Source organism: Octopus sinensis, linkage group LG14 (assembly GCF_006345805.1).
Source record: "Octopus sinensis linkage group LG14, ASM634580v1, whole genome shotgun sequence".
Classification (NCBI taxonomy): Eukaryota; Metazoa; Mollusca; class Cephalopoda; order Octopoda; family Octopodidae; genus Octopus; species Octopus sinensis.
The window spans coordinates 52871836-52881835 of NC_043010.1; the positions used below are offsets into that span (position 1 = coordinate 52871836).

Below are 10000 nucleotides of genomic sequence, written 5' to 3' on the forward strand. Positions count from 1 at the left end.
TCTGATGTCATAACCATTTGACCTACTAGCAAGCTTTCTCAGTATAATGTGATAAAATAACCTTTAATTCGATTTTCAGCTGTGAGATCGCTTCCAGCTGCCTCCATCTTACTATGCCATATTCCTTTCTTTCTTTTACTCAAACATTTCTTCCTTCTTTCATTCTGCCCTGCCTCTCTTCTTCTCCATCTCTCTCTTGCTTTTCCTCTATCTTGTTTTCTCTCTCTCTCTCTCTCTCTCTCTCTCTCTTTCTTTCTCCCTGTGTCTTGTTCCCTCTTTCTCTTTCCCCCCCTCTACCTTGCTCTCTCTCTCGCTCTCTCTTTCTCTCTCACTCCTTCTATCTTGCTCTCTTTCACTTTCTCTCCCCTCTCTCTTTCTCTCTCTAACTTGCTCTCCCTCTCACTCTCTGTCTCTCTCCCTCTCTCTCTCTTTCTCTCACTCACTCTCTCTCTCACTCTGATTCCTTCACTCTCTGTCTCTCTCTCCCTCTCCCTCTCTCTCCCTCTCCCTCTGTCTCTCTTTCTCTCACTCTCTGTCTCTCGCTCAATCTCTCTCTCACTCTCTGTCTCTCTCTCTCTCCCTCACTCTCTGTCTCTCTCTCCCTCTCACTCTCTGTCTCTCTCTCTCACTCTCTCTTTCTCTCACTCTCTGTCTCTCTCTCACTCTCTGTCTCTCTTTCTCTCACTCTCTCTCTCTCTCTCTCTCTTTCTTCACTCTCTGTCTCTCCCTCTCACTCTGTCCCCTCTCTATCACTCTCTGTCTCTCTACTAATACTTCTCTCTACTAATACTTATTACATTTGAAGCTGATAAAGAACTGTTCCATCTTATTCTTCTTGGTTAACTTTGGTTGACTGCATTGTTGGTTAATTAGTTAATTAACTACTTGCTTGCTTGCTTAATTGGTTACTTAGTTTAAATGCTTGGCTGGTCAACTTGTTGACTGGTTGGCTGGTTGTTAATTCTAGTCTTACCTTGCTTTCTCTTCATTATTATTCTTCTATTTCACAGTTCCTCCCATTTTTTTTCTAATTTAACATCACTCTATTTCTCACTGTCTTCTTCTTCTTCTTCCTCCTCCTCCACCTCTCCTTCTTTTCCCTCCACCTCTTTTTTCCTCTTCTCTCCTCCTCCTCCTCCTTCTCCCTCCCTTTCTCATCTTTCTTTTCCTTCTTTGTCTTTTCCCTGATGTTGTTTATCATCATCATTGCTGTGTTGTTGTTGTTGTTCTTCTTCTTCTTCTCTTCTTCTTCTTCTCCTCCTTCTTCTTCTTCTTCTCCTCCTCATCATCATCTTTCTTCTTCTCCTCCCCCTCCTCCTTCTCCCTCCCCCTCCTTTTCTTCTTCTCCTCCTCCTTCTTCTCCCCACTTCCTCCTCCTCCTTCTTCTTCTTCTTCTTCTTCTTCTTCTCCTCCCCTCTTCCTTCTTCTTCTTCTTTTTGTTATCTTCTCCTTCCTTATCTTGATCATTCTTATTAATCTTCTTCATGCATCGTAATATTTTTACTTCATTTCTTCCTGTCTGTTTTCATCACAGTTCTTCTCGATCTTAATTTATCTTGACCTTCTGAAGACGACTTTTTCATTTTCATCTCAAACAATTTTCTTCTTGATTTTTTCCTAAACTTCTTCTCAATTTTCTTTATTTTCCTTGGTTTTCTCAATTCTTCCTTATCTCCTCGCTTCTTATTCCTCTTAATATTCTCAATCCGTTTGCTCTTGATTTTCTTCCTTATTTCACATGTCCTTCTTGATCTTTCCATTTCACTTTAGTCTTCTTGATCCCTTTCTCAACTCATCTTATTCTACATGATCTCTTGACTTTTACCTTCATAACCCACCATCACTTTCATTTTTCAGTTTTTGGTGTTGGTGTATCTTCCTCTCCATTCATCTTGATCTACCTCATCTTGTTCTTTTTGATACTCTCAATCCATTTTGTCCTTGACTTCCTTCTCAATATATCCCAATATCCCATACTTCTTGATCTTCTCAATCCTTCTTGAACTCGAGCCTTCTATCAATTCATCTTGTTCTACTTGATCTTCCTCTCAGTTAATCTTGTTCTTCTTGATCTTCCTCTCACTTCATCTGGTTCAGCTTAATCTTCTTCTCAATTTTCTTTATTTTCCTTGCTTTTCTCAATTCTTCCTTATCTCCTCGCTTCTTCTTATTCCTCTTAATATTCTCAATCCATTTGCTCTTGATTTTCTTCCTTATTTCACATGTCCTTCTTGATCTTTCCAATTCACTTTATTCTTCTTGATCCCTTTCTCAACTCATCTTATTCTTCATGATCTCTTGACTTTTACCTTCATAACTCCCCTCACTTTTCTTTCCTTTTTTTTCTTTTTTTGGTGTTGGTGTATCTTCCTCTCCATTCATCTTGATCTACCTCATCTTGTTCTTTTTGATACTCTCAATCCATTTTGTCCTAGACTTCCTTCTCAATATATCCTTCTCGATCTTCTCAATCCTTCTTGAACTTGATCTTTCGATCAATTCATCTTGTTCTACTTGATCTTCCTCTCAGTTAATCTTGTTCTTGATCTTCCTCTCAATTCATCTGGTTCAGCCTAATCTTCCTCTCAATTTATGTAGTTCTTTCTGATCTTCCCTTCAGTTCATCATGTTCTTCTTGATCTTCCTCTTCATTCATCTTGTTCATTTTGATCTTCTCAATACATTTTGATCCTTGATTCTCTTCTCAATACATCTTGTTCTTATTGATCTTCCTCTCAAGTCATCTTGATTTTTCTCAATTCATCTTATTTATTTTGATCTTTATGATTTCAATCATTCCTGCTTACTTTAATTTTTCTTGCATTATACCTTTTAATGTATATTTGAGTAAATTATAAGATGTGTGTGTATGTGTGCGTGCATATGCATGCATGTTGTGTTGGCCATAATAAAGGGTGTTATCTATATATATAAAACTGAAGCTGTCTGTGTGTGGCAGGTTTGGTAGCCTTCAACTAACACTATTTCCTCCAAGATCCTGCGGCACAAGTTGACCAAAACTCAGAGTATGATAGAAGAAGGCTTGCTCTTCATTCCGTAGAAGGAAAAAATTCAAATCGGACCATGTTAACACCAAAAATTATTTACATCAAAAAGGTGCTTTTTTTTCTATGAAAATCCCTATTTTTACGATTTTTTTACTGCTGTGTCACCATTTTACGGTGTATTTCAACCAGAAAAATGTTTACTTAAAGAAAATAATAAGCTACATAATGCAAAATTTTTGCTTTTCAAAAATTCCAATTCTAAAGGGTCAAAACAAACCAGAGCAACGCCGGGTGATACTGCTAGTGAATAGATAAAACTGATGTCACAATGGACTAAGTCTATCCAGTAAATAACATCATCTATCACTGCAGCTTCGCCATAGGGTAGAGATTTTGGTCCATACAACACTGCCCTAGCTTATTACTTGTTGGCATAGATTATCAACCAAACATTGAACTTCCAAATTCTTCTTTTCAATTCTCAATTCCTCTTGTTCTTCCCAATTCTTCTTGATAGTCTTAGTAATGTTTCTTGTGTTTCTTTCTAAACTCATTCCCAATTATTCTTTTGATCAATCTTACTCATATAAGTCTTCTCAATCTCCTCAATTGTCTTTTTCTCAATTATTCTACTTTTTGATATCCCCAGTTCTCAACCTTCCAAACATTTGTTCTTCGTATTTTCCATTCTCCTTACTCTCAATTGCTTTTTTTTAAAAATATTTCTTGATCTCCTTTTAAATTTTTCTTGATATTTTTAATTTATTCTGATCTTTAAAATTCTTCTTCTCGAACTTCCCAATTTCTTCTTGATCTTCTTAATTCTTCTTCTTCTCAATTCTTATTTGAAGATATCTTTCATTCTTCTTCCACAACAGCTAATTTTTTCAAGCTTCTATTTTGATTTTCATTTTGCTTCCCGAGTTTCCCTGGGTTTTTTTTCCCCTTCTCCTTTCTGGTATTTCAATTTTACTACTTTTTACTCTTGTATTTTGATTTCTCTATTCTTAAATTTCTTGTCATTCTTTTTCTTTCAGATTGTCCATGTTCTTCTATTTCATTGGCCTAATATTGTACTTACATCTCCTTAACTATTGACTGATCAGCTAAGAGCACAAAGCAACAATAAAAAGTCTTTTACTAAAGCAACACACTGCATCATACCATTTCCCAGTATGTTATTCGAAAACAAGCAAAAAAGAAAGAGATATACAAGGGGGAAACAACTCTATTACCAGTTTAACCTCCTGTGATTGAAAACAAAAATTACATTTGTCATTTTGTATATAGAGATTATGGACATTCAGGAAAAATTTTGTGACTGAAGTAGGTTTTACTTTTTTTCTTTTTTCTTTTTTTCCTCATTTTGTTTTCAATGACTTTTGGAGTTTGAAAGACGGTTATTTCAGGCAGAAATATCATTGCTAAGAAAATACTTCAAATATTGCAAAGAAGAAGTCGCAGACTACAAAACACAGCTTGTCTGTATAGAAAATGTTCAGAGAGCCTTTTGCCATTCTCATTCAACTATTGGTGTGAACGACGGTTTTCGGCAACGTTTATAACCTCCCCAAATATTGTGTAAAACTGTCAACAAGTTTATTTGTTTGTGTGTGTGTGTGTGTGTGTGTGTGTGTGTTGTGTGTGTGTGTGCATGCGTGTATGTGTGTGTGTGTGTTCTTTGTGTATAATTACACACAAATTCTAAACACATTTTTACATTAGCACATGCATCTTTAACTATAGGAATGTATAGTCACATATATTTCTTTATTGCCCAAAAGGGGCTAAACATAGAGGGGACAAACAAGGACAGACAAATGGATTAAGTCGATTACATCGACCCCAGTGCAAAACTGGTACTTTATTTATCGACCACGAAAGAATGAAAGGCAAAGTCGACCTCGGCGGAATTTGAACTCAGAACGTAACGACAGACGAAATACCGCTAAGCATTTCGCCCGGCACGCTAACGTGTCTGCATATATGTATGCAGGTGTGCCTCTCTGAAACTGAGCCTAGAATTGAGTTAGATGCTAGAAAGAAACAAACTCATTCATTTCATTCATAAACGTAAAAATAAATTGAATGAAATTGACTTTCTTGCATAGGTACAAGGCCAGAACTATCAGTGAAAAAGAGAAATCATTTATATCGAAAAAAGGTGTTGGCGGCCGGCTATGAGACTTGAACTCACAGCTCATGATTACGTGTCATGGTTCTCTGACCGTTAAGCCAAACCACTGTGTGGTAAGAAGTTTGTTTCCTGGTCACATGGTTCCAGGTTCAGTCCTACTGCATACCATCTTTGGTAAATGTCTTCTACTATAGCTTCAGGCCAATCAAATCCTTCTGAATGGATTTAGAAGACAAAAATTGAAAGAAGCCCATAGTATGTGTGTGTGTGTGCATCTCTTAGTGTGTGTCTCCACTACCACGACCACGACCATGACCACCACCACTAGCATTTGATAACTGGTGTTGGTGTGTTTACATTTCTGTAACTTAGCAGTTCGGCAAAAAAGACCAACAAATAAGTACCAGGCTTTTAAAAAAAATGTACTGAGGGGGTGTCGATTTGCTTGACTAAAATACTCCAAGGTGGTGCCCCAGAATGGCCAGACTCTAATGACTGACACTAGTAAGAAATAAAAGATAAAAGAAGATATATATACACATACATGTGTGTGTGTGTATGTGTGTACATCCGAACGTGGCCGATGCCAGCACCGCCTTGACTGGCTTCTGTGCTGGTGGCACGTAAAAAGCACCAACCGATCATGGCCGCTGCCAGACTCCCTTGACACCTGTGCCGGTGGCACGTAAAAAGCACCCACTCCACTCACAGAGTGGTTGGCGTTAGGAAGGGCATCCAGCTGTAGAATCACTGCCAGATCAGACTGGAGCCTGGTGCAGCCTCCTGGCTTCCCGGACCCCGGTCGAACCATCTTACCCGTGCTAGCACGGAAAACGGACGTTAAACGATGCTGATGATGATGATATGTGTGAGTATATATATATATATATATATATAATTATTCAAAATGTATAGTATCAAATATCCATCATGGCTGATCTTAACAATTGGTGTCACGTAAAGAATATGCTGGAGTGTTAGGTAACAAACCAATTATGTAACTTTACGCTCCATTGTATTCTTTACACAAAACCGATGGATAAGACCAGCCGAGATGGATACTTAATACATTTCAAATAATATACCCACTCTGCAGACAGATATATGAGTGCATCTTTTCCCTGACTTATAGTCCCTTACATGACTCACCTACGAATATATATATATATATATATATATATATATTATATCAAATTAGAGACAAAACCACTATTAGGCAAATCAAACAATGAAAAACTTGAGCCAATACATATTATTTAAATATAACAAAATTATTAAAAAAATATAATTAATATCACACTACGATCGTTTCCTGCCTGCTAACTTCTTCAAATTTTTGAGTCGCAGTCATTCATCAGGTGGTTTAAATATCTAAAATATTTATCATTGTTTGATTTGCCTAATAGTGGTTTTGTCTCTAATTTAATATAATATAATATTTTACTATAAAATTGGATTCAATCCTAAATCTGATTTTTCCCTGTATGTTTGGATTTATTCCCTAATATTTATTATATATATATGTCTGTATCTTCCCCTTGTTAATGATTAACACGGAAAAAATAGATAGATAGTTATTACCAGGGTAGCAAAAAATCACACAAGTGAAAAGGCTGCAACTCCTTGTTTTTAAAGGTAGAAACTTGGGGTTTACGTGAAATATTTTGTATAATATATTCTCTTTTACGCTTATACTTGTTTCAGTCATGTGACTGTGGCCATGCTGGAGCACCGCCTTTAGTCAAGCAAATCGACCCGAGACTTATTCTATTGGTCTTTTTGCCGAAACTGCTAATTTCAGCGGAAGTAAAAAACACACAGCATCGGTTTGTCAAGCGATGTTGGGGGGGGGGGGAAACACAGACACAAAACATACAACACACTCATATATATATATTATATATATACATATATATATGACGGGCTTCTTTCCGTTTTCCGTCTACCAAATCCACTCACAAAGCTTTGGTTGGCATGAGGCTATAGTACAAGACACTTGCTCAAGGTGCCATGCAGTGGGACTGAACCCGGAATCATGTGGTTCGTAAGCAAGCTACTTACCACACAGCCAATCCTATGTCTATTATATATAAATTAATAAATGGATTTAAACGCAGTTGTTATTCAAATTCTTTTACTTCCGACACATGTTTCGAAGATATCATTGGTATTATTCCAAAGGAATAAAAAGGTGTAAGACAATGTAATCTTCTCTTCAGGGAAATGAAGAAATGAAACTCATCAATAAGACATTTTAACAGAAAATGATGGATATGTATAGTGATTAACTGAATGCTATTAACTCCATTTATTTAGTTAATTATATACATAATTATAACAAGGGATTGGCTATAAGCCTCTCCACGTACTGGAAAAGTAGATACCAAAAGATGCTATTACCACCTTAAAATTTCTGAGAATGAAACACAGTGTGTCATTCTCAGAGATTTAGCTCTCATAGCAGATCACTACCGAAACTAGAAAAGAAATTTCGGGGTGGAAGCAAGGGTTAGAATCAAAGGGCCTTTAGAGTAAATGTAGCAAAAACCAAAGTAATAGTAAGTAAAACAGCAAGGCGTACTCAAAAACACCCCCTCGGGTAGGTGGCCTGCTCAATCTGTAGGAACGGTACAGGTAGAGAACTCCATAAGATGCACCCCAATGTAAGCTATGGACGCATAGAGGTGCAGCAACATTTAAAGGGAAATTAACAGATAAGATAGCTTTCATGTGCGGCAGATGCACAAGGGGGCAATAGAACACAGACACTCAGAAAACAGATTCCATCACACTCCAGGGAGCGGAAGAAACTAGAAGTAGTTGATAGTTTCCCGCTACCTGGGTGACCAGTTAGTAGCGGAGGTGGATGCACAGAGAGTATCACCACTAGAATACGAATAGCCTGGGCAAGTTCAGAAGCTCCTACCCCTACTGGCGGCAAAGGTCTCTCCCTCAGAGCGAAAGGTAGATTGTATGATGCATGTGTGCGAACGCCATGCTCACGGTAATGAAACATGGGCTGTACTGCAGAGGACATGCGTGGACTTGAAAGAAATGAAGCTAGCATGATCGCTGGATGTGTAGTGTCAGTGTGCATGCACGACAGAGTGTAAGCATCCTGAGAAAATGCTGGATATAAGAAGCATCAGATGTGGTGTGCAAGAGCGACGCTTGCGATGGTAATATGGTCATGTGCTGCGGATGGATAGAGAGATGTTGAAGAAGTGCCACTTCCCAAACAGTTGAAGGTAACAGGGGGAGAGGTCAGACCAAGGAAGACATGGGATGAGGTAGTCAAGCATGACCTCAGAGCCTGGGGCCTCACATGAGGCAATGGCGAAGGACCGAGATCTCTGGAGATATGCTGTGACTGCAAAGACCCGGGCTGCTTCCTGCATCAGTTCCACATAGCCCCTGCCATTCAAAAGATCCCAGATCGTCCTGCTGTGCCTGAGGAGATCTGTTGAGTCAAGTACATGAACATGAACGTCGAAATAAATATCAATGGAAATAGGAGTTATGAGGCCTGTGCCGGTGGCACATAAAAACTACTATCGAAACGTGGCCAATGCCAGCGCGCCCCGACTGGCCTCTGTGCCGGTAAGACCATCTGAACGTTGCCAGCGCCGCCCTGGCTGGCTCCCGTGCCGCTGGCACGTTTAAAAGCTCGAAACCGTTCGTGAACGATGCTGGACACCCCCCCCCCCCCCCCCCCCCCCTGTGAAGTGGGCACGTAAAAAGCACCACTCCACGCGAGGAGGGAGTGGTTGGCGTCAGGAAGGGCATCCAGCCGTATAGAAACTCTGCCAGATCAACTAGAGCCTGGAGCGGCCCCTGGCTTCCCAGACCCCGGTCGACCGTCCAACCTGTGCTGTAGCGCGGAAAACGGACGTTAAACGATGATGATATGATGATGTATATATTATTATAATATTTGTAAAATTACCTATAAGATTTTTATTTCCGCACTGACTCCTGGTTAAATAATTTAATGATTTTCCCGTTATCATGATTCATTATATATATATCTTATATATACATATATATATAATGTATATATATATATATGTATATATATCTATAACCATATATATATAATATTTAAAGCAGTTTGATTTGGTTCCATGATGCTTCAAGTTTCACAGGCCCCTAATGAAAGTCTGACTCCGTCAGGCTTCTGGAATGCCAAATGAGGAGGTATTCCAGTATTTTGAAGGAGCCAAGCTCTTTTAAGGGCCTGTAAAACTTGAAGTAGCATGGAACCGAATCAAGTTGATTTAAATAATACATGTAACTCCAACTGAATGTGTTGGGTACCATTTTTTTTTGTTTGTTCCTCATTCACTTGTGTGCACATTATATATATATATATATATATATATATATATATACACACACACATATATATATCAACATATATAATGTACTGTTCTGTGATGGCAAGATCAAGAGAAAAAGTACCCCACCTAGTGAGAGTTAAATATTATTTAATAAGCACAATATATGTATTTATGTGCTACTCTCAGTTTCATGCAATGACAGCATGCCAGATAATAGTTTTTAACATGTCTGGTGTCTCAGAGCAATCCTCAGGCACCTAATAGTAACACATAAATACATATATTGTGTTTATTAGATAAACTATGTACAAATATATATATATATATATATAGTGAGAGAGAGAGAGGTAAATATATATATATATGTATATGTATGTACGTATATATACACACACACACATATATATATTTAGCTAAAGAAGGAAAATGCACACAATTTACATATTTTTTTGTATATTTTATAACATAGAATATTCATGGAGTCTACCGGTTTCACATTTTGCTAATCATGACTG

The 10000-nt window shown here is 38.0% G+C and overlaps 1 long non-coding RNA gene across 1 annotated transcript in view; it reads left to right on the forward strand.

The window, feature by feature from the left end:
* The window catches only part of LOC118766011, a 19401-nt gene extending 11661 nt beyond the window's left edge, over positions 1-7740 (forward strand). Inside the window, exon 3 of the long non-coding RNA XR_005001937.1 lies at positions 7592-7740. This is a non-coding gene — a long non-coding RNA (uncharacterized LOC118766011). The remainder of the gene's footprint in view (positions 1-7591) is intronic.
* The last annotated feature ends 2260 nt before the right edge of the window (positions 7741-10000 follow it).